The sequence below is a fragment of the Artemia franciscana genome, chromosome 1, assembly GCF_032884065.1.
Source record: "Artemia franciscana chromosome 1, ASM3288406v1, whole genome shotgun sequence".
NCBI classification, from domain to species: Eukaryota; Metazoa; Arthropoda; class Branchiopoda; order Anostraca; family Artemiidae; genus Artemia; species Artemia franciscana.
In genome coordinates, this window is record NC_088863.1 from 54,259,567 (window position 1) to 54,283,303 (window position 23,737).

Here is a 23,737-nt window from a genome sequence, read left to right on the forward strand (position 1 = left end):
TTTCTAAGTTGTGTTCGTCTTCTGAAATCTTCAGCTAATCCTTATCCCAGCGATTGCTTTGTTGGTGAAAGACACCTAAGGATCTTGGTGATTCTAGACTGTCTGCTAGAGACTTTCTCTGGTCGCCCGGTTTTCGTTTCCAGATCAAGATGGGATGTCAAGTCTTACATTCCAGGACATTGTTCCAAGTGGTACCATGTCTAGTCATTTCAAAATTTTAATACATTCTTACAGATGTTTGCCACCGGCTTTCAGGAATATCATGTTCCAAGTTGTGATCACATGTTTGAATTGTAAAATCTCAAAGGCCAAAGGTTTTGGGACGTTGTTTGTTGTATTCGAAAAACCAATCATTATTATCTTCTCAAAATGATAAAATTTGAATTTATATCGCTCTAGGCATGTCTGAAGCATTAAAGGTCGTGTTTTTAATAAATTATTCTAGAAAGACCAAAGAATTGGATGAATATAGGCTACAGCATGTTTGCACGTTTTGCTGTGACGTACGTCGCTTTTTGTAGACGGAGTTGTATTAAAATTTATAGGGACTTGTGAAGCAGAGTTCACTTGATGAGTCATTGGTCAACGCACTCGGTGGTATTGATATGGACGGCACGGAAGCGTCATTAGATGATGAAATGGCAGAAATAGAAGAAAGACGTGCTCTAGAAGAAGCTGGGGAAATACCTCAACCACCTAGTCCAAGACCTACAACCCCTATGCCAAAGAAGGGTGAGACTTTCTATTTTCTGTAGTTTATTTTGTAATGGGATTTCGAAGTTTCAGTAGTAAACCAAATTAAGATAAAAAATAAAGTAAATTAATAAAAAAAACCTTACACATATAGGCTTCCAAAGTTAAAGACTAAATAAAATCTTTCGCTAAAATAAATTACCCCTGAAATCAAATCTATTGCTCTCAGTTATAGTTATGAAGGACTGTTAAACATTGTAAGATAAGTTTGCTGTGGTGAGTGCAATAATTTTCCAGTTAAAGCTGATGAAGGAGGGAAGTTGGTTCTCTGTTGCTATGAAAGAAAATATATATTTTTGCAGTCCTTAAGGAATTGTTAAAGTATCTTGACCAGGATTAGCCCACAAATTGCGGGATTAGACAAGAAGTTAATGAAAAGTTATCTGAAGACAATTACCAAAACATAGTCAAAGAAAAAATTTCGGTTATGTGACTAATAACCGTCTATGTCATAATCTAATACATATACTAAAACAATAAAACCAATAAGAATCTAAATAACTGAAAAGCTCTTCGAATAAATAACGAGGAACAAAAACTGTAAAATGCGGACCGGCCTTAGCTTCATTACCTCATAAAAGTTCAGTCAACATTTTGCCTTGGACTCGCGGCTTAACGTCAGTGGGATAATAAAGCTAGGGCTCTGTCCAAATTATGTGAACAGGCAAAATTTGTTGTTTTTTTTTGGGGGGGGGGGTAGGGGGTAACAACTGTTAGATCTTGTTAAGTGGTAAGTGCATGTAACCCTGCAAAAAGAGCCAAGGGATGACCAGTAAACCGAGCTTGGAACTTTTCTCCTCACTAAGTGCTTACGCACCTACCCAGGTGACTGCATTAATTTAGGAGGGGGCAATTTTTGGTGAAATTGGTTATCATTGCTTTAAAAAGTTCAAAATGTATTATTTTGTATGAGTAGTAAAATAAAACTACCAATTGATTTTTTTAAAATAGGGTCTGTTTGAAGATAAGTGCATAACGAAAGATTATTTCTAAAATGTAAATTTATTTTCAGAAAGTACTCACTTTGCTCAATTTTTTCGCATAGTTCCAAAGTTTACTCAGTGTAATTCTATACTAAGATTACTGTTTACTTTACAAGCTAGGTGAAGTGGTGCCTGAGCTTTTGGTCGGCTTCAACAGGGGTGTTGCAGGAGTAACACTTCGGATTGTTTTCTCTGCCATTGACTAAACTCTGTAGTTGTCGGCCTCTTAAAGCTTTTAAAATGATATTTTCCCAGAAGAATTCTTTCTTTAAAAAAAGTAATGACACGTTCCTAAAAGTGGGTCACATAATTCGCTTTTTCGCTTAAACTAAATTTATTATCTATTTATCAACATTTAATCAGTTTTATTGGCATTAAAGCACACCATTTATAAAAAAGATAATTTTGTTATACTTTGTTCGAAAGCAAAAAACCTAATCTAGTTTATTATTTCTAAAAATGACGTGCTTGTACAAGATAATGATACTTCGTTATAGCGCTTGTTATTCATTTCCAGTGCATTTAGAGCAAACCACACGTTGTTTTGCTCCAAAATATAGCACTTGTTATTTATTTGTGGCGCATTTCAAGCAAAAGATGTGTTGTTATTCTCCAAAACATAACATTTCTTAGTTTTTTTCTGATGCTTGTATAAGCTAACGATACTTTTCCAAAACATACTACTTTTTGTTTGTTTCCGATAAATTAAATGTAAACAACAACTTGATCCTATGTTTATCACTGTGTGATTACCACATAAACACTTAACTAACAACTTTAAAACTACGACATTTTTTGCAATGTTACTTAAAATGTTTTAGTTACTGCTTGTATAAAGAGAACGTGTGCTGTCCCAAAATGGATTCGACAAAAAAAAAAAAAAAATATCTAGAGATCAGCACAGTTACGTAGCCCCATCACCACTGAAGATGGACGTAACCTCCGATCCCTGCTGATATATCAGTTTTCATTAGAGAGGGAAAAGCGCCAAACATTAAAAATTTGAAGCCTGCTTGAGAAGGGGCTAATGTGGTAGACATTGTAAAAGTTTTACACGCCTACCCAACGATAAAATATTAAGCCTTGGGAAGAGTAGGGGGGGGGGGCTGTTTAAGGGGACATGTTAATTTTTGCATCATTAGTATGGATTGAAAATGCCTGCATTATTCCGCTTCCAACAAGCCTCTAGTCATAGAGGTTAAGATACCTCATAGAGTTAATTAAAGATCACTTTTGTCGCAACATGCCTAACTTACTGCAGAAGTTGATAGTTGGAGGGGTGAGGACGCTGCAGGGACCCTGGGCTTACTGTATGTCTTCAATTATATAAATTATAAATCCTTGTGTGATTTCCTTTAAAAAAAAGGCGCAACATGTCTATGTTTTTAATAAAAATTGATAAGGTTTCGACGGACCTCTGGTTGACTATGATTATCCAACCTTGCCGATTGAATTTATTTTTTTGATTGCGGTTCAAATATGCCGCGTATGACTGCCTTTCTGCCAGGAAATTTGGTGGTGGGAGGAGCGGGGAAGTTAAAGGGCCCACTTTATGCCTTTCCACTAAATGAAAATCTTTGTCAGGTATAGGTTCAAACAAGGAACCGCTTTTTTTTAAAGTCTGATTGAGTGGGGGAAGGGAGGGGCATAGAGAGGCCATACTTCCACGTTTGTCATCAAATCACACAGATTGAAAATACTTGATGATTTTTCTGCTAAAAAGATGGTTGCACCAGATCAAAACCTGGATGGTTTTTCTGTAGTCATTGTATAATTTATCTCTTTTTTTTCGACGTGTAACAAAGCAGCGAAGTGGTCAGCTCAGCAAAGTTTTCAAAAATTTCCAAAGTTTCAGAATCGTGTGTCTCATGAACAGATTTTTGTACAAAGAAACTGATGTCTTATCCTTTGATCGGCTCGTCAGAGATTTTTGATCAGCTTAAAAAAGTGTATTGCTTCGTTCTAATCTTTGTTTTCTTGCTGTCTGCCATCTATAATTTCGATTTGAAACTGGTGCCATCTAGAGAGTGGCTGTTCTGGCCTCTTGTGCACCCGGTCCAAAACCTCCAGTCTCCCACAAAATTTACAGATCAAATTAAAAAAATGATTTACAGACAAAGTTATTTTCTCTTTATTAAATAATTAAAAATTTATATTTTAGCTATTTTATATTTTTTTTTAATTTAGTTTTATTTATTAATTGATTAATAATTTATTAATTCTTTTCATTTAGTAACTGCACCCTCTACTTTATTTTAATAAAAATAAAATTTCAAAATTAAAAAACGGTTATATCTGTCAAATAATTTATTTGACATTTCACTCCCCTGAAATTTCTGCACCCAGGGCAATTGTCCCCTCTATTCTCCACCTGAAATCGTCTCTGCTACTGGAATAAAGATTTCTTTTTGAAAGAAGAAGTTTGGCTAGAAAAAACGAAACATTGGCGGAACAACTTCATACGAGGGGAGATTAAAAAAAGACTGAATTCAAATTCAAATTCACTTTATTAAAAAAGCATGCGACGGACAGAGCCGATTATTAGTTTTTCTTTGTCATGTACAGATGAAAATCATTCGACGAATTCAAATTAACATACATAAAATTATAATATATACAATTAACAACAATAATTGTCATATACACACGGAAATCAGTCGACAAGTCAAAATTAACATACACAAAATTATAATATATACAATTAACAACAATAATCCTGATTAAGGGGAATGAAGGGTTTGAAGTTGAAACTGATTAAGGAGGGATATGTACGGCTCTTTTGGGGCTTTTGAGATTACTAGGAGGGCACGGTATTGCATCTTCTCAACCCGGTCCGACTGTTCTCTAGTCAGCTCTAAATACCATACAGGGCAACAGTGCTCAAGTGTGCAACGAAAAAAAGAGAAATAGATACGTAGGAGGTGTGGTGCAGGGGTTCCATGGCGAGCCAACAACTTCAGAGACCTCATGGCCAAATTAGCTATTTTTTAAACATGCCATCAACACGTTTGTTCCACTTGAGATCCGAAGTGATATGAACACCAATCAGTCTAATTTCGGTCACGTGACTGGCACTGGGAATAAGTGGGTTAAAAACTGGCGTAGATTTTAAAAAAGAAATGGTTAAAATTACAGATTTGTCAAAGCTGACAGTCATTTTGTCCACCTTTGCATCTTGACATATATCATTCATTAGTGAACCTGCTCTGCTTGGGAGGTTTTTTTCGACAACATTCAATGAGTAACAGATCGTCGACATACTTCCAGCGATCATCCAGTGTTGTTGCTAAATCATTTATCATGACTAGAAACAAAAGTGGTCTCAAGAGGGTACTTGGGGGAACTGCACAAAAAATGGGCAGTGGGTCGGAGTAGGTGGACTTATATCCTGTCCGTCGACATCTACCAGAAAGAAAACTAGCAATTAAACGCACAAGGAATGAGTGTACACCTAGTCCAAGAAGTTTTTTTTTTCAAGAATATTGTGGCAAATTAAATCAAAAGCTTTTCTTAGATCTATTGTAATAAAATTTATCCAAGAATCTGGTTCATCCAGTTTTTGTAAAACACTATCAATTATACTTACTAAGTAATGAGATGTAGACGTTTCGGCATATTTCCAAACTGCCTCGGATCAATTTTCTCCAGAATACAGTCTTTCATCCATGCTTCAACAAAACTCTCATAGACTTTGCTAAAAATGGGTGTCATGGTGATAGGTCGGACACCCGAAAAATCATAGGGTGCATCTTTTTTTTTGGTATTGGTGTGATGAGCCCATTTTTCCAAATTGATGGATACTCACCTGTTTTTGTCACCTGATTCAAAAGGAGTTTTAGGGGGGCCACTAAAATAATCTGGAAATGCTTTGATGAGATCGACAGGAATATCTACAGGGGTAATGCTTGTTCTTTTAAGCCCTTTTAATTAAAAAAAACACCTGGACTCTGATATTAAAGGGAAATCAAAAGACTCAGGAGGAGGGGTGGGTACTTCCTCGCTCAGTAACGACGGGAGGGATTGCAAAATGTTACCCAGATGTTTATTAAGGGAGTTGGCTGTTACGGCGTCATCTTCATCAATGTCAAAATCGACTTCTTTTTCCACCTTGCCTGTCATCCTTTTGATTCGGTTGTACCACTGGCTTGGTTTAGACTCGAACAGATGATTAACATCACGTTCTACATATTTGTTCGCGTGTTTTTGAGTGACTTTTCTTAGTTTGTTTTTCAACATATTGGCTTGGTGGGTATTACCATGACAGAAAAGCCATCTCTTTTCCATTACCATTTTCTTAACTTCTTGTGTAATATACGGTCAATCTGACGAGAAACGTTTTGTTGACTTCTCAGGAAAACAGGCCTTGTAATTTTGCAGCAAAGTTTCTTGGAAAATAGTAGCTTTTTCATTACTACTTTTAGCATCTTGAAATTTTTCCCATTTCTCGCAACTTAACCATTGGCCAAAAGTCAGAAGTCCCTCATCTGTGATTGGTCGACTGATAGTTACAGTTGTAGTGTAATCGATCTTTGGTGGGGTTAAGTTCAAGAGAAAAGTCGTAACTTCCTCCAATCGGAGCCCCGGTCGTAGGTATGTTGTAAAATTCGTGCATATTTGTGGAAATTCGGTGAAGAGAGGTACCACCTTTGGTTGTGGGAAAATTGACGAGCTGCTTCAGGCTGATTCCGGCGTCCAGGTGATTGAGCTTTAATTCATTGGTATCGCCCATCATGAAAATTCCGTATGATGGGTATTTGCCAAACACAAAATTCGAACTGAGTTGCAGCTTTTCTACGAATGCTTGGAGGTATTCACTCGTCTGACCCGGCGAGTAATAATACGCGCAGAGAGCAATACCAGTGAATTTCCGGGGGAGATGTCGCGGTTTTAGAATGACCCACATTACTTCGTCGTACTTAGTAAAAAAGGGACATGAAGTCTAGCTGCTCTTAAAATTTTATGGACATAAATAAGAACCCCGATACCTTTTTTCCCCAGTGGGTGGTCATCAGGTCGCATTTTTATAAATTCATCAAAACCACATATTTTCAGGATTTCCTGTTTTTTTTTTGTGGTATTTCCTGGTTTTGTCGATGAACTTTAGAAACCATTAGGACAGATGCCTCTGTTGCCTGAGCTAGACTTTCTAACTCAGCCACATTATCAAAATTTAAACTTTCAGCATTTGCGTAAATAAACCTAGGGAAGGAAAAAACTTCAGAATTATAATACTTTATCTTACTGGTTTTTGATGTTCTTGTTGTAGGTCATTGTAAGAATATTTTGTTTCCCTGGTGGGCGTGGCTGTCATCAGGATTACCCACACCAACAAGGGGCTCAAATCTATTCAGTACTGGAACTGCGGCTAAAACGAGAAAAATTCTGCCCTCGCCTGTGGGGCTGCAAGGGTGGCCAGAAGGGGGAGGAGGTGCGGGGATTTCAAACACTTTCGGGGTTACTGCAAGTGCTTTAATAAAAAGTTGCAGTACCTACGAGATATTACGATGAATCTCTTTCAAATTAGTCCCTTACTGAATAACCGACCAATGAAAAAAGGATAGCCTATGCCAATTAAAACGAACTGAAATAAATTTTATTGAACTTTCCACAAAACACGTTATTTAAAGAAAAGTAAAGAGCTACATTAAACCGAAGAGGAGCAGAAGTCAAATCAAATAATGTATAGGGGTGAGTATGGAAAAGCATAGGACAGTGAGGGAAGCATTGGGGGAGTCTGTTATACGAAACAAGATGATCTTGGATGGGACAGATAAGTCAATTCTGGATACGGAATGTCGGTTGAATAGAATAGAGAGTATGCTAGAAGTAGGCAATTGGGGAGATGTCCAAACAGGTATATTCTATTTTAGTCTATTTGGAAAATTAAAAGTTGGGGTGCCAGATCAGAAAGTCTGGCTCTTGGTTTGTATTCTAGGATAAAAGAGGAATGGGAAGAGGAGATATATTTTAGAGGCTATCTAGGGAGGATTATAAGGGGATAATTCCTATTAGTGGTAATTTTAGGCCACTTTGGGGAAGAAGAAAATATTTTGGAAAGGTTAGAATGAAGAGGGTCTTACAGTTGCCCGATGTGTGGAGAGTAGGGGTAAAAGTTATTGCGTTTTTGGAGGAAGTTTAAAGGATTAAGGGTATTTAGAAAGGAAATTTGGAGTGGATGAAGGGTATTAGCCTTGGGTAGAAAAGTTGTTGGGAAAGGGTGTTTTGTTAGCATTAAGAATATGGTATAATTTATTGGTTATGGTATAACCCATCGTGAGCGTGTTATGTGATGGCCCTATTTGTTTGTTTGTATTAGTGTTTTTGTATAGTTTTCTGCTTTTTAATTGTTTTGATGAAAAATCTGAATTAAATCCTTTAACTGTATTTGTAATTTTTTTTTGTGGTCATTGGCTTATGTTTTGTGTGTGTCAAATACACTATACCATATCTCTTTCTTATCAGTTGGTTCAGGAAGCAGGTAGAAGTAAGCAGGGGGCACATTAGGGGAGTATGGAAGCAGAAGAAGGTTGGATTTGGCTGAAAATGCCTCGATTGAGAAGGTATAGTGCGGAAATGCGCTCTTGGTGATGAAAGATTCTACGCTTCTCCTTTCCTATGGACCGTTTCTTGTTCAGAAGCTGAAGGATAGTTCTCTTGTATTCTTGTTTGACTGTCTATTTCCAAGGGGAGATTCATAATACCTTAGAAGGTTCAACATTGTCTTCAGATTCCACCAACTTTGTCACCTTTTCTTCACTTGGGGTGAATTTGTTCCCTTCCATAGAGAATGTTACACTCTTTGTTTGGGTCATATCCAAAATCCATGGTTCGTCGCCATTTATTTCTCTGTTCAAGAATTTTAGGCTAATTTCACCTCGATTAAACAGTTGTTTGAACTCTTCAAGTAAGTGTTGTTTCTGCTCGTCCCGTAATGATTTTGAATAAATTTTTGCACACACTCTGTGCACGTTCAAATCATTAAATAAGATTAATTGAATCGCATAGAAACTCAAATCCAGGTTTTCAGCCATCTTCCTGATTGGAAGTCGCCGAGTCGAGTACTCTAGTTCGGTAACGTCGATACTTTTTAGTCAGTTTTGCTATGGAAATCCTAGCCGAAGGGTGGTTATCTTCGACTGACTAAGGACCATCTTTGAATCTGTTCAGCCAAATAAAAAAGTTTGACCAGGTTAGACATTTATCTCTAAAAGCTGTATTCAGAAGTTGGTATTCTTCAAAGCAGATTTCTCAGTTTGACACAAAATCTAGACTAACATGATGATTTAAAAAAAAAAATTACAGTTAATAATCCCCAAAAGCAGACACGCACCCGATCTCAAAAGGTTGCGTCAGCCCGCTACAGCCTACAGTGTGGCAGCTCGGCAGTCACAATATTGAATAAAAATTGCAATGCTTGTTTCGACACTTGTGGATTTCTCTGTGACATATAAGACAAAGCTTCGCTTCAGCTGACACACTGTAGGTTCTGACTCAAGGACAAACGGAAACCATCATTTTTGACCCCGGAAAATATTATATGCTGGTCATTTTCATCAATCTGGGCTGAGATCCTCACTTTCTATAAAAACCATTAGATTATCGGGTCAGACTAAAGGTAAACTTTAGAGGGTATAGAGGTCTATCCTTACCATTACGCCTTGCTTGCCAGCAAAATGAAATGAGTAGCATAAAAAAAAACTGCGCTAATCTAAAGTATTGCTTCCATAACACAATTATGCAGAATAATTTGGAATAGTCATAATGGGCACAGGTTGCAAAATCCTGAATATAATCAACTAAAAGAAAAATAATAACTGGAATATAACGTTATGATTTAGTAGGTGTGAAAAAATATAAAATAAAACACTTTAAATGGACTAAATGTGTATAGATAGGGTTATATTATGAATGGATGAAACAAAGCAGAGAGAAGGGTCACGGATCATTCGGGATTGTGGCTTGAATGAATTAAACGTGGAACATAAGCCTATTCTTGGTATACCCTGCGTGAATTTGTACGCAAAAGCTCTGCCAATTATATCAAGTTTTTTTTTTTTTTTTTTTTTTTTTTTTTTTTTTTTTTTTTTTTTTTTTTTTTTTTTTTTTTTTTTTTTTTTTTTTTAGCGTTAACGTGGTCAACGAAAGTTCGCGAAAAGGACATTGATATTTTTCTTAACAACACAAGAATGAAGTTTGTTGGCTATCATTTGTCAAATGACCGAGAGTCATTGGCAGGTTTGCCTGGCATTTCCGTTCTGAAACAGGTAATTTGCTTGGTATTGTGTGTCCTCTCTCTCTTTGTGGAAAACCTATTGCCAGGTTTAAAGTAAAGTGGGGAAAAGTTTAAAAAAAAATACTACATTTTGTGTTACGTAGAAAGGAATTTGAAACCTCTGTTCTTAGGTTTGTAGTCATGCAGAGTTTCATCGTGCAAATTTTGTCAAGAAACTACCCCTGTTTTGGACTTTCCCGTATTTTTAAATTTACGAAGCTATAGTTTTTTACTTTTGGCGAATAAATTTACATGGAATCAGCAGAAGAGCTAAATTTTTAATTTATATTCTGTTGCCAAAATCTTGTTTATAGATTTTCTCGCCATTGAAAATTTAAATTATCATGAACAGTTTGACATGTGCGAAAATTATCGGTTTGGATTTTAATCTGAAGAATTTCTTTTACTTATTATGGCTATTTTTATAGTAAGGATGTGAAATAATTTAGAATTCTTTTGAAGCAACTAAATGAAACTTTTCAGCCGATTCGGACAGAGTTGTTGAGGCAGCATGAAAGGCAGTAAGGGGATTGAAGTCTGATCTCGCCAATGGAGTAAATGGAATTCGAATATCAGAATTGCCATTCTTTTAAAATGTTGAATTTAGTTTTAGTTTAGCTTAGTGTATTTTAGTGTCAACTATGTTTACTTTGGATTTGGCTTGTTGTATTTGATTAAGGATTTGATAACCATTGATAGATTCGTTTCAGGATAACCGTTGTATAGTCCATGCGTCTTGGTGTTGATGTAAATCGTCACAAGGAAATAATTGTGAAAGCAGTTTCAGCTATTCTGTTGCTCCTGTTGAAACATTTCAAGTTGAATCATATCTACCAGTTTGAATTCATGAGTCAGCATTTGGTATTTGCTAACTGTATTCCTCTTGTCCTAAAATTCTTCAATCAAAATGTTTTGTCCTACGTCACTGCAAAGAATGCGTGATTTTTTTTTTTTTTTTTTTTTTTTTTTTTTTTCTGCTGAGACTTTTAATTGTTTTTTTGTTGTTGGTTGTGTAAACTTGCCGTTTCGTAAAACTTGCATCTTGCTTAGAATAGCCAGAAAATTTTCAGTTATTGTAGTTGTGAAAAATCTGGCTTTCCAGGACAAAAGGATGGTTCTGAAAGCCTTTTCAGAATTCACATGGTATATAAATATTCTGCCTTGTCAGAGACTTTTTAAAATCAATTTAAATATAAATTATGAAAAAAATCAATTATCAGTGAAATCATTAAAAGAACTTAAGGTGTGTAGTCAATATACTTTACAGAAGTTTGAGTTTTATTATTCTCGCTTTTTTTACTTCAACATTTTAGGAGAACTAATCATTAAAAAAGAAAACGAATTCATGTTTGAAAGAGAATACACATTTAAAAAAAAAAATATTTTGTATAAAGCCCTCTTTATGAGAAATCTTTTCGAAATTCAGATTCTCCTTGCAGAACTAGAGTCTATTCAATGTCACAATTGGGAAAACTAAAACTTATCTTATCCTGAATTACTAATTGACATACCGTTGCATAGAAGTTAGTATGATTGTATAGAAGTTATAGAATGTAAAGCTGTTGCTATCATGTTTAGTGATTGTTTTAAAAATATTAGGTTGTCTTTGTCTCAGCAGAAATCCACCATCCTTCTCTAGGTCCCACAAGCAACATCTCCCGCCCTCTGAATATACAAGCATATTTCTACCACTTATTAATTTTGAGGAGATTTTAAAGGTTATTAAGAATCTTAAAAATGGTAATGACATTAGGATATGACAGATAATCTACTAAAAAGTATTTCTAGACTGATTTTGAATCAGTTCTTCGTATATCTAATTCATGTATCCATTCCGGTGCATTTTCAGAAGATAGAAAATTGCACGTATAATGCTATTACAAAAAAAGGAAATAAATCCAGACAACTGTCACCCTGCTGTGATTCCGTTGCCGTATTGTTAAGTCACGGAGAAAATTCTAATAGGTTCGATTTCGTCTTATTTAAATAAAATAAATTTATATAACAAATATTAGTTTGGATTTCGTGCAGGCCATTCAAGAGAGCAAGCCCCCGTTGGAGCTCTATTATTTGAGGCAAATTAATGCTTAGACACTTAGACACTTAAAGTCTAAACCTTCAAAAATCTGTTGAATACATTAGTATTAGCAGACACATTAATTGGCTACTAAATCTATTTTCTTGTAAATGCCACTTTGCTGTCCCATTAAAAACTTGAGAATTCATATACCCCGAAGAGGAGTATTCAACAGATTTGTAAGTGTCAGGCTTGAATAGTATTAATAACCTGACCATTATTTAAATCCTATAACTGAAGTGTTTACATTACTTTATATCAAAACCTTCTGTTTTAAGGATTGCAATTTTGGATTTTCCTTCATGTGTTATTGGAGATCAGCCGGATTTGACAACGGAAACTCTGGAGATTGGTGTTAGTCAACCATATTGCTGGAGGAATTTGTTCGCTTGTATAAATTTACTGAGAATTTTAAACAAATTAACCAAATGGAAAAACTCACGGATTATGGTGACTTTTTTTTTATTTTCTTCTTTTTTTTTAAATAGCTTTCAACATTATATGCCTTATAGGCAGGAATGCCTATTTTCAAAAAAAAAAAATTTGGATCCAATGAAACTTTGGGCCTCAGTTAAACTGACTTGACAATGCCGTTTATTTTGGAATTTGTTATCATTTATATTATGAGGGTTAGCTCCCTTACCAAATAGTAAAACTCAAAGATTATGACAATATCATTTTTTTTTGTATTCTAAAGAGATGAATGATTTTGAGTTCATCGGCAAAGATGGAAGAACTTTAAAACCCCCAGGTTGGCCAAGATCCGATTAGACGCCTTTTCAATTCATAATAAGATAACGACTTTAAAAATTGCTAAAAATAGGGCAAGCTGTGGGTAACAGAAGAAATTATTGGAAAAATCGCAAACTGCTGTATTTTGCAAAGTTGAGCAGCATTCCTTGGCTTTCATAATTCAACCTAAGATCATAAATGCATTAATAAGTATGTAATTATGTGAAAATCTTATAAAAATCACATAATTGATAATAGTAGTTTATTATTTATTTCTACCTCTTGTCAAAGTGAATACACACCTTAAAGTTAAGAGCAGAAGAAGCATTAAACCTACCCTGTCCGACTTATGACACTGTCTTAAACAAAACCGATTCTTATAATTAAAGCTAACATTCTAGTTTTATTTTATTATTAAAAAACAGTTTCCCCTGAAGGGGGAAGGAATTATTTTGCCAGAGAAGTATGTCATGCTTTATTTGGCAGTGATATAGGGTGTATATAACTTATAGGGTGCAGCTTATCTACATAAGCTGCACTAAGCAACAAGTGCTTGGATCTGTTTTTTTTTTATTATTTATTTATTTATTTTTGTTCTGCTGCAGTGAGCTATTACTGGTAGTGGTATTGGATGAAAAATCGCAGGAATATATAAATTAAGCTTTTTAAAACTTGTTTCAGCTGAAAAACTTTCGAAGGTTTGTCATTTGAGAATTTAACATAGCTCATATTGTTTGATTCTATTATCATTCTAATTCACTGTGCTCTGAGTTAATTTTAAACACCTAATTGGAATTTTAGGACAGTAGTTTTCTTTATCATCATTTGGGATAAATTCTAATTTTTTTCCGCGATTTGGTTTATTTTGGATGGCTAATATATCTCTTATGCCAAACTGATTAAGGCTATATTTTGTAATTTTCGAGATTATCCATAGAGTACCTGATTTACTCTGATACGCTTGTGTTTGTAAGAAAATAACTTGAAAATTAAAACTAAATACCCAAAATTTATAACATTGAGTGCTAAATAGTTTTTATTATCCAATTTGATCATATTCGTGCTTAAGCATACTTACGTTTTTTCCACGATCAGCCTTCCAAAAATTCTGCAATCTATGTAAAAAGTTTCATGGAAAGTTGCTTGGAAAGTTTTATGAGTGCAACGTCTCAAAATTTTGGAAATAATCTCCGCAGATGTTTGGTGCATTAAAATCGAAACATTAATGTATCTTGCTTTTTGTTTGTTTTTTTTTTTTTGCTATTTTTTTACGTGGTTAATCAAATAGAGCAGCTAGTTAATTTAAAATAGAGTAGCAAAAGTTTTATACTTTTTATATACATTTCGTAGAGGAATCATAATAGTCCAGGACTTTTAGGATTTGACCCGGACAAAATTGCAATATAAATGAAAATGGTACCAAAATGATCAGAAAAAAATTCTGTACAACATACTAAAAGTCCCCATAAATCCGAGCGGGGCAAGTACCCGAAAAACAGGGGAAAAGGGGGAAATGCGGGGGAAAATGGGAAAAATGCCGAACATGTCCAGAAAATAGTTTAAAGTGAGTTTTCTGGGGTTTTCACATACGCTGATTACGAAATTGACATCTAAAATTCAGTATAGAAAAAGAGTACTACGGAAAACGGGGGAACAGGGGAAAGAGGGGAGAAAAGAGAAGAATACAGGGTAGGGGTAGAAAGTGGTTTGAAAGATATTTTCTGGGGTATTCCTATCTGGTGATTACGAAATTGAGAAATAAAATGATATAAAAAAATAGATTAACATAAAACGGGAAATGGGGGGGGGAGGGGAAAAGGGAAATATACAGGGTAGGGGTAGAAAGCATGTGGAAATGTGTTTTCTGGGGTTTTTCTATCTGCTGATCACGCAACTGACCCCTAAAATGAAGGAAAGAAAACGAGAACCATGAAAACCGAACAAAACTGGAGGAAACAACGGAAAAGGGGAAGGGAGGCCTGACTCCTGAGCCAGCTGCTAATGGCTAATAAGTAGGCCTATGGACAAAATAACTCGCTTAAGTATCAGACTTGTACTTTCTTGAATCACAGACATTTCTTACAATCATTTGAATTACTAAACATAAAGAAAACAACCGCTTGGCAGTTATATATAAAATGGCTATTATATGTAAAATTTGCACTTTCGAAGGGAGTATAGTTGACTTGAAAAACACAGCATTGATATCACTAGTCGAGCTCCTCGTCTTCGACAATCTCGTTGTCCCTGTTCAAACAGTTGATACCCTGACATTCTCCGCACGCGAACGTACACGCTAATCCATTTTTCTTGCAGCTGCATCGCGAGTTCTCGCAGCCTGTCTTACAGTTGCATCTCACGACACTCAAAAGAGTCTGAGGTGCGGGCAACAAATGGGTCATCACAGGTGAGTATTTATGGTCTCTGAGGACCCAACCCCAGTCAGCCGGGTCGAGGTCAGCTGGTTCCCCTTTCCAACGGGATACCTGGAGGCGCACTCGCTGGGAGTGGAATGAAGCTGCAGCTTCGGTTGGCGGAAGCCTTTCAGGCTTAACAAACGCCGTAGTATTAGACGAAGAAACTTTTTCCAAGAAAATTCGATGTCGCAGCTTAGTGAGATCTTTCGTTTGGTCGTGCTTTATACAAGCTGAGGAGAAGATATTCACCCGCTTTCACAATTTCATCTTTGGACGATGATTCATCCAGAAACACTTTGCATTTTTTTCTGAACACTTCGCTCTTCTTCAAAAGAGGTAGCACAGCTTGCTTTCCAAGTCCGAAAACTCGTGACGTCGTGTCACATCCCAAGAGTGCGTGCCCTACCAGAAGCAGCCTGGATACTTCTCCCATTTTTTTTTGCACTTCGTTGAGGCACCAGAACCGTGTTATCGCTTCTTTTGCGTTCGTTGACGATTCGAAGTAAAGTGTTTTTGCGTTAGGCGGGAGGTGATACAAGAGTAGAATCAGAAGGTCAGTGTCGTTGCCAAGAACTATTGTTTCAGAGTTTTCTGCTTTCGTTACGGCAGTCTTCACGATTAGATAGTGAGCATCGTCCTTCGCATGGACGACTTCAAATCCTTTGGCTCTGAGTTTTTCCCCGATGTAGCTTATAATTCGCTGTTTGTTCTGAGAGTTGCTCAAAAACTCTTCCTTCTTTTTCTGGAGCTTCATCCCTAAACTGAAATCGATCACTTGATGCTGGCTTCCCTTACACCGTCGGTTGTGCGTAGCATCTTTCGTGGTTGGACCAGCGCTGTATCCATCGAAGACAACAGTAGGGGAGGTACAGCGTCGAGTAACGAAACTAACATAGCTGTCACAGATTGAATCATAATTATCACCAATCTTCCAAGGTACTTGCTGAAGCAGCCAACCTCCGTCAACTACAGTGACACGATCTGACACTGGCAGGTGGTGAATCGAGTCCGTGTTCGCTTCTTTCCATATTGCTTTCGCTAGTGCAGGTTTGTCTGGCTGACGCATTATGCCAGGATTCTCAAACAAAGCGGGCGGATAACTGCACAGTTCGTAACGTAGAGTTTCTGCCATGTCATTTTCAGATGTATGGGCAGCAGTCGAAAGACGTTGAAAAAGCAGTGCAGGATCGATATGCAAAATCTCGCCATCTATCCTAATGTTCCAATCGGATGCCAGTGTAACGACTTTGTCTTTCTTCCTGAATGAAAAACTTTCGACGGATTGGCCATCCATGCGCTGGAGGATCAGCTCACCTACAGCTTTAGCATCCTCTGCATTGACGCCTTTATGGGCAATCAGCGCGGAACCTATACTTCTAAGCTCTGTGGAACTAGTGAAAGGAGAGTTCTCTAGAAGGAATTCAAGAAACGTCAGTAGATCCTTAGTATCTCTCTGTATTCGTGCTGCGGTTGCAGTAACGTGCTGTTCACTAGAACTGTACTCTAGACCCGTCAGTTTCTGCATTAGATCACTCACTAAAGCGAGTACTGGCATAGACATTGTCCATATGTTTCTCTGAAGCTCAGTCATCCCTTTTCCTCTTGTCAGCCCTCCATCTGTTTTTAAGCTCCTCATCAGGGTTGTCTCGATGACGAGGTCTGGAGCCAATCCAGCCCAAAAACGATCACTTCGTCGGGCAATAAACTTGCCGCTTGCAAACTGTTCGAAGAGCTGTGGATTCGATGCTTCAAGTTCCTGCATCATCTGAAGAAAAAGACGAACTGACTTGGCATAAAGATTATGCCCCGCAGCTGCGAGGTATGGGAGCATATCGGGATAGGTTTTGTCGTCGGCACTGGAACTCCGCGGTGACTAGTTTACCCTGCTTCTCTTACTGGATGTCGAATTAGAACAGGATTATGTTGACGAACCCACGCGCTTGTCGATAACGGCGAGGAATACGGAATAATGTAACTTCAGTATTTTTCCGTATTTCTTTCTCGAATTTTTTTTTTGCCTTTTCCGAACCTATGGGGTAGCCGAACCTCTATAGATCTCCTGTATTTGTTCTCGAACTTTGTTTTAGATGTCAATTTTATAATCAGCAGATAGAAAAACCCTAGAAAACACATTTCCACATGCTTTCTACCCCTACCCTGTATATTTTCCTTTTTCCCCTCCCTCCCCCCCCCCATTTCCCCGTTTTATGTTAATCGATTTTTGTATATCATTTTATATCTCAATTTCATAATCACCAGATAGGAATACCCCAGAAAATATCTTCCAAACCGCTTTCTACCCCTACCCTGTATTCTTCTCTTTTCTCCCCTCTTTCCCCTGTTCCCCCGTTTTCCGTAGTACTCTTTTTCTATACTGAATTTTAGATGTCAATTTCGTAATCAGCGTATGTGAAAACCCCAGAAAACTCACTTTAAACTATTTTCTGGGCATGTTCGGCATTTTTCCCATTTTCCCCCGCATTTCCCCCTTTTCCCCTGTTTTTCGGGTACTCGCCCCACTCGGATTTATGGGGACTTTTAGTATGTTGTACAGAATTTTTTTCTTATCATTTTCGTACCATTTTCGTTTATATTGCAATTTTGTCCGGGTTCGACCCTTTTTTGAGCTAAAAGTCCTGGACTATAAATCGTATAAGAGAAGAAAATTTCTTGATATAAAATCCCTACATGAGCTGAGAGTTTCCTCTTTTGTTTTTAAGATTGTAAATAATCTTGCACCAATGGGCCTATTCAATCTGTATCTATTCCTATGGCTCTAGGGACTATCTCCTATATTTCACCTTTTTCTTCGTCATTTTAGGGATAACATTACTATGCAAGAAGGGGTTCATTCTCTTTAAAAGGCAAGGGTGTTCAGATTTGGAATAAAATACCAGAAAAAACTAAAGAATCTGTTTCATTTCCGTCCTTTAAGTTTAAAATGAAGAAGTGTCTTCTGTAAGAAGAGTCTTAAGCAGTTTAGTTTGTACTTACGCGTTTTATTGTTGGAACTGAAGCTCCAACATTTTATGTTGTATTATTTATGATTTTTTTTATCCAATAACTGCTTTTATGAATGTTGTTCATTCATAGTGATTCCCTATTTTAATTCTGTGTTATGCTGAGGATTGCATCTTGACCAAATGGCATGGTTTTTTACTCCTGGGTTATTTTTTTCAGTACATTTTGTGAAAATAATAAAGTATGAAGTCTGAAACGATTTGGTTTTATGGCTTGCGTACAAGCTGGAATTGTTTTTCCTATGAAAACGAGGACAAGTCTCCTAAGTCGTTCAATTTTGCTTTCCTGATGGTGAAAAATCGACTAAAAAAAAAGAAAGAAAAGGCAAGAAGAACACTCAGAGACATGAGCCAAAAACATTGTTCTAGGCCAGTGATTGGCAAGCTTTTAAGCAAGGAGATGCTGACTTACTGAAAACATATACAGTAGGGGACGTGTGCCAAGCATTGTGGCAATTATGCCGCATGTAGGAGGTCTATGTCACGTGTGACTTAACTGTGTGGCTCACGCAGTGCTCTAAGATGTAAACCCGATGGCAGAAAGTGGCCGGCCCCTTGCTTATGAGGTCAAATGGTGATAAACCTTTAAAAACTAAAAAAAAATCCAATGAAGAGCAGCAGTTAGGGTGTAAAATATTATTCAAAAAAAAGTATATAGTTCACTTTGTAATCACACATTTCAGTAAAGAAATATAACCAAAAAAATTTCTGGTATCCAATCAGACCAATAATTTATGTTTGAGGCAAGCAAGAGTTAAGTAGCATTATTGCTCATGGAGTGTGTACCAAATTTTATCGGAAATAGCCGATAATAAAACTTAACTAGTTCTACAAATTAATAGTTAGTTATGGTTCAAAACAAGTATCCTAAACTAGAGCTGATGGCATCTGATTTAGCTAATCAGTTTTCTATATTTGAGATGCTCTCTGTTTTTAAGTCATTTAAAATAAACTACAATCTACACGGGGCAAATGATCATTTACTGTTTCTTAAATCAGTTTTCCTTTTAGTATGAAATAAATGATTGGCCCATCTATTTTGTATACTTAAATACTATAAAAAGTGTAAAAATTACAGTATGCAGAGTAATAGTGTTACTTCTTCTTATATGTAAAAAAGAATTCTTCCTCGTCACCTTCATTACCCCCTACCCCTCCACCTTCACGAGGCATCTTCCTTTTAACTGTATGTTTCTCCCGTAATTTCTCCCATAGCGTTTTCCCCATGTTGCTCTTAGCGTTTAAAAAAATATGTATTCAAATATCCACCAAGAGAAATCTTAATTAATTTCTCTCCATTTTTCAAATATAATGTGTATATAAATACGATAGACGTTTTAAAGGAAGACTTTTACAGATAAAGACATTACAAAAAATTCTTAAAGGCTGGGTTTTGATTTCTTTTTTATGAAAGTTCCATATTACTAAAAGTTATTATACCTTCATGCTCACCCCCTTAATGGATCCTGGTCAGATACGTGAAGTTAGGTATAAAAATCATAAAGGTCTTGATTGCAGAAAGGTGAATGCTGATGATTTGAAATCCAATTTTTATTTAGTTATGTCTTCATACTACTTAGTCCATTGCCACTAGATGAAAATAATTAGCTCGGAGTAAAGAAGTGATTTTTTTAGATGCTGGTTGTTTTTAAATCAGCTCCCACTCTAAAGAGGGCGTTAAAAGTGAAGCATTCATTTATGCAGCTCTATGTCTTGAAAATCCTTAAAATGCAGACAAAATATTTGGGTCGACAATGGAGGAAATCAAACATGAATACCTTGAGCGCCATCTATCAAAAAGTGCGACATCGTCTCAATGATGATTAGGCCTATGGAAATGGTAGGTCGGAAATGATTGTATATAGATTAAAAACCATAGGACTGACCAGCTCCGTTTCTGGAAACAAAAAAGAAAGAGCCATGTCATGCTGGATTATTCAGGAAAATCATTAAACTGATTGTGAAATAACTAAGTAAAGACATTTTCCGTTTTCTTTGTTTTTACCTTTTGTTACATTTACCTATTGTTTAAGCAATCTATGCTCTGAAGATCACCATACGCTTAGGTACTTTATAATCCAAAATAGATTCAAAAAATAGTTTGCTCATGGTTAGAAATTTTCTGTTGGTGAATTTGCAATTTTAATACATTAAACTGACAGGTTTTTCGTCTTTTTTTCTGCGCAAGCCCGTGCTGTCAGTGATGTGTATAGTTTGTAATTCCTAATAACTCATGTATATATGCTAATACAGATGCCGCAAGGGCCATAGCTCCAAAGATAATGAAGAGGAAAAAAAAAAAATACTAGCAAAGCTTTTGTTAGAATCAATATTACAAAGCGAAGAGAAACAAAAACTATAACTTGTATTTCTTACTTATAAATACTATATTTATCTTACTTGATAAATATAAGAACGCAACTAAAGGAACAAAAGGCTTGAAGAATTAAATTTTCTTTAGTTTTAATGGTTTCATTTCACTACTGAAGGGAATACATTAGTTAATCTTCTTGATTATTTTACTTTATCATCTTACCCCTTTATGCAGCAATAATAACTTATTTTACTAAAATCTGTTTTATAACCTAGTTAAACCTTATCTTATCTTTTATCTAGTTAAACCTTACCTAGTAAACCTAGTTAAACCGCTGTTGTTTTATACGAGCTTGTCTCTGTCGCTTTTTTGCTACTTGCTGCCTTCTACCTTCCTCTATTTCTATTTTGTGTCTGTTTTTTTTTTCTCTTATTATCAGGGGCGTAGCTACAGTACTTTTGTCGAGGGAAGGGGAGGGAGAAAGAGGGGTTGCTATTGAAGCTGGTGCTATTCAAGCGGTAGTAAAGAAAAGCAACTATTTAACAAACACGCTATATGGTGAATATAAAAACATTATGCAATACATTACAAACAATAAACACAAATTAAACAATCATAAATATACGTCTTGGTACTCGGTTTTTACAAAAGTGTTCAGCAATGAGCTGCTGTAGACGACGGTAGTATAGCGTAAACAAGCTTTCGGGTCTGCAAAGGTGAATGTCGTATAGACTCAGCTTATGTCAGCCAAATTCATCACTAATGCTGCAGTACTTACCCACCCTCCACTTCCCACGATCCCCACGCCCTCACAGGATGCTCAATATCATAATTGAACCAAGTCCTATTCTAATAGCCCCAGGTATTGCGCTATTCATTTGTTCGTAATTTTGAATTGATTTTGACTGCAGAATTAATTTGTTGTACTAAACTTATAATATACGTGATTTATTGAAATATTAAATAAAAATAACTAGTTTTTTTAACTGAAAGTAAGGAGCGACATTAAAACTTAAAACGAACAGAAATTACTCCGTATATGAAATGGGTTGTCCCCTCCGCAATCCCTCGCTCTTTACGCTAAAGCTTTTAATTGTTTTAAAAAGTAGAATTGTGGCAAAGAGTCAAACTTTAGCGTAAAGAGCGAGGGATTGCGGAGGGGACAACCCATTTCATATACGGAGTAATTTCTGTTCGTTTTAAGTTTTAATGTTGCTCCTTACTTTCAGTTAAAAAACTAGTTTTTTTAATTAATTTCTGAACGTTTTTGAATTAATGCATGTTTGATTTTGGCTCTCCGCACACAAATTATTGAAATGAAATTTGTATATTAATTTTTTTTTTGGCTAAATGGCTTTCTCTTAGTTTTGATCTGACGATTTTGAGAAATAAGGGGTGGGGAAGGAGGCCTAGCTGCCCTCCAATTTTACGGTTACTTAAAAAGGCTACTAGAACTTTTAATTTTTAACGAACGTTTTTATTAGTAAAAAATATGCTTAACTTAAGAATTAACTTACGTAACAAACTTTTATATTCTTATATTTTTATTATGTGTACGAAGGGGTTTGTACCTTCGTTAATACCTCGCTCTTTACACTAAATCGTAAGTTTTGTCCCAATTCTTTAAGAATGACCCCTGAATCAAAAAGGCCGTAGAATAAATAGTTGAAATTACTAAAAATACTTTAGCATAAAGAGCGAGGTATTTGTCTCCTCCTAAATACCTCGCTCTTTATGCTAAAGTATTTTTAGAACCCCTCATATGCGTAATAATCTCTGTTCGTTTTAAATTTCAATGCTATTCCTTACTTTCAAATTAAAAAACGTTTTCATGTTTATTTTTTCATTTTTTTTATAGTAATGCTAGAAAATCCTGCGCCCTTTTCATTGAATTTTTCTTCCCCCATGACATATTCCTCCAAGGAAATATCCTCCCACATAGCCCCCTCCCGTCAACCCCACCCCCCAAACCGAAAAAATCCCCCTGAAAACGTCTGTACACTTCCCAATAACCATTACTATATGTAAACACTGGTCAAAATTTGTAACTTGCAGCCCCTCCCCCAGGGATTGTGGGGGAGTAAGTCATTCCCAAAGACATAGTTATTATGGTTTTCGACTATGCGGAACAAAATGGCTATCTCAAAATTTTAATCCGTTGACTTTTGGAAAAAATGAGCGTGGGAGGGGGCCTAGGTGCCCTCCAATTTTTTGATCACTTAAAAAGGGCACTAGAACTTTTCATTTCTGTAAGAATGAGCCCTCTTGCGACACTCTAGGACCACTTGGTCGATACGATGACCCCTGGGAAAAAAAAAACAAAAAAAAAAACAAACAAACAAATAAACACGCACCCGTGATTTGTCTTCTGGCAAAAAATATGAAATTCCACATTTTTTTTTGATAGGAGCTTGAAATTTTCGCTATAGGGTTCTCTGATACGCCGAATGCGATGGTGTGATTTTCGTTAAGATTCTATGACTTTTAGGGGATGTTTCCCCCTATTTTCCAAAATAAGGCAAATTTTCTCAGGCTCGTAACTTTTGATGAAAAAGACTAAATTAATTGAAACTTATATATTTAGAATCAGCGTGAAAATTCGATTCTTTTGATATATCTTTTAGCATCAAAATCCGTTTTTTAGAGTTTCGTTTACTATTGGGCCGGGTCGCTCCTTACTACAGTTCGTTACCACGAACTGTTTGATTATTTATGATTTTTTATTAAATTGATTTGTTTGTGGGTTCGCCGATTTATATTAATAAATAGCATTGATATCAGCGTGTCAAAGTCCTAACAAAAATCATAGGCAGCACAATATCGTTGTCCAAGTCAAGATACAGAATAAGTAAAAGTATTACCACAGATCGTGAAACATTATATTGTGACTTGTCCGTCATATTTGAATAGCAACTGTATTTTAAATTTGAATGTATTTGAAAAATAAATTCGTGGGGCATGGTTTGGCAAAGAATATCCAGAAAGTCTGAACAATGCTTGGCATCATTGCGGCAGAAGCTTTAAATTCATTAAAAATTGCCAGGGCTGCCAATTAGAAGGGAAAATTGACCTCTAGACTTTGGAAATTACCTTCCTCTTCTTGTCTTTGTTAAAAAAAATCGAATTCCATAAAAACTATACAAAATTTTTTCTTAAATCAGGATATGGG

The 23,737-nt window shown here is 36.1% G+C and overlaps 1 pseudogene; it reads left to right on the plus strand.

Moving 5' to 3' along the window:
• Positions 1-23,737, plus strand: part of LOC136034459 (striatin-interacting protein 1-like) — a 53,680-nt pseudogene that overhangs the window by 24,332 nt on the left and 5,611 nt on the right.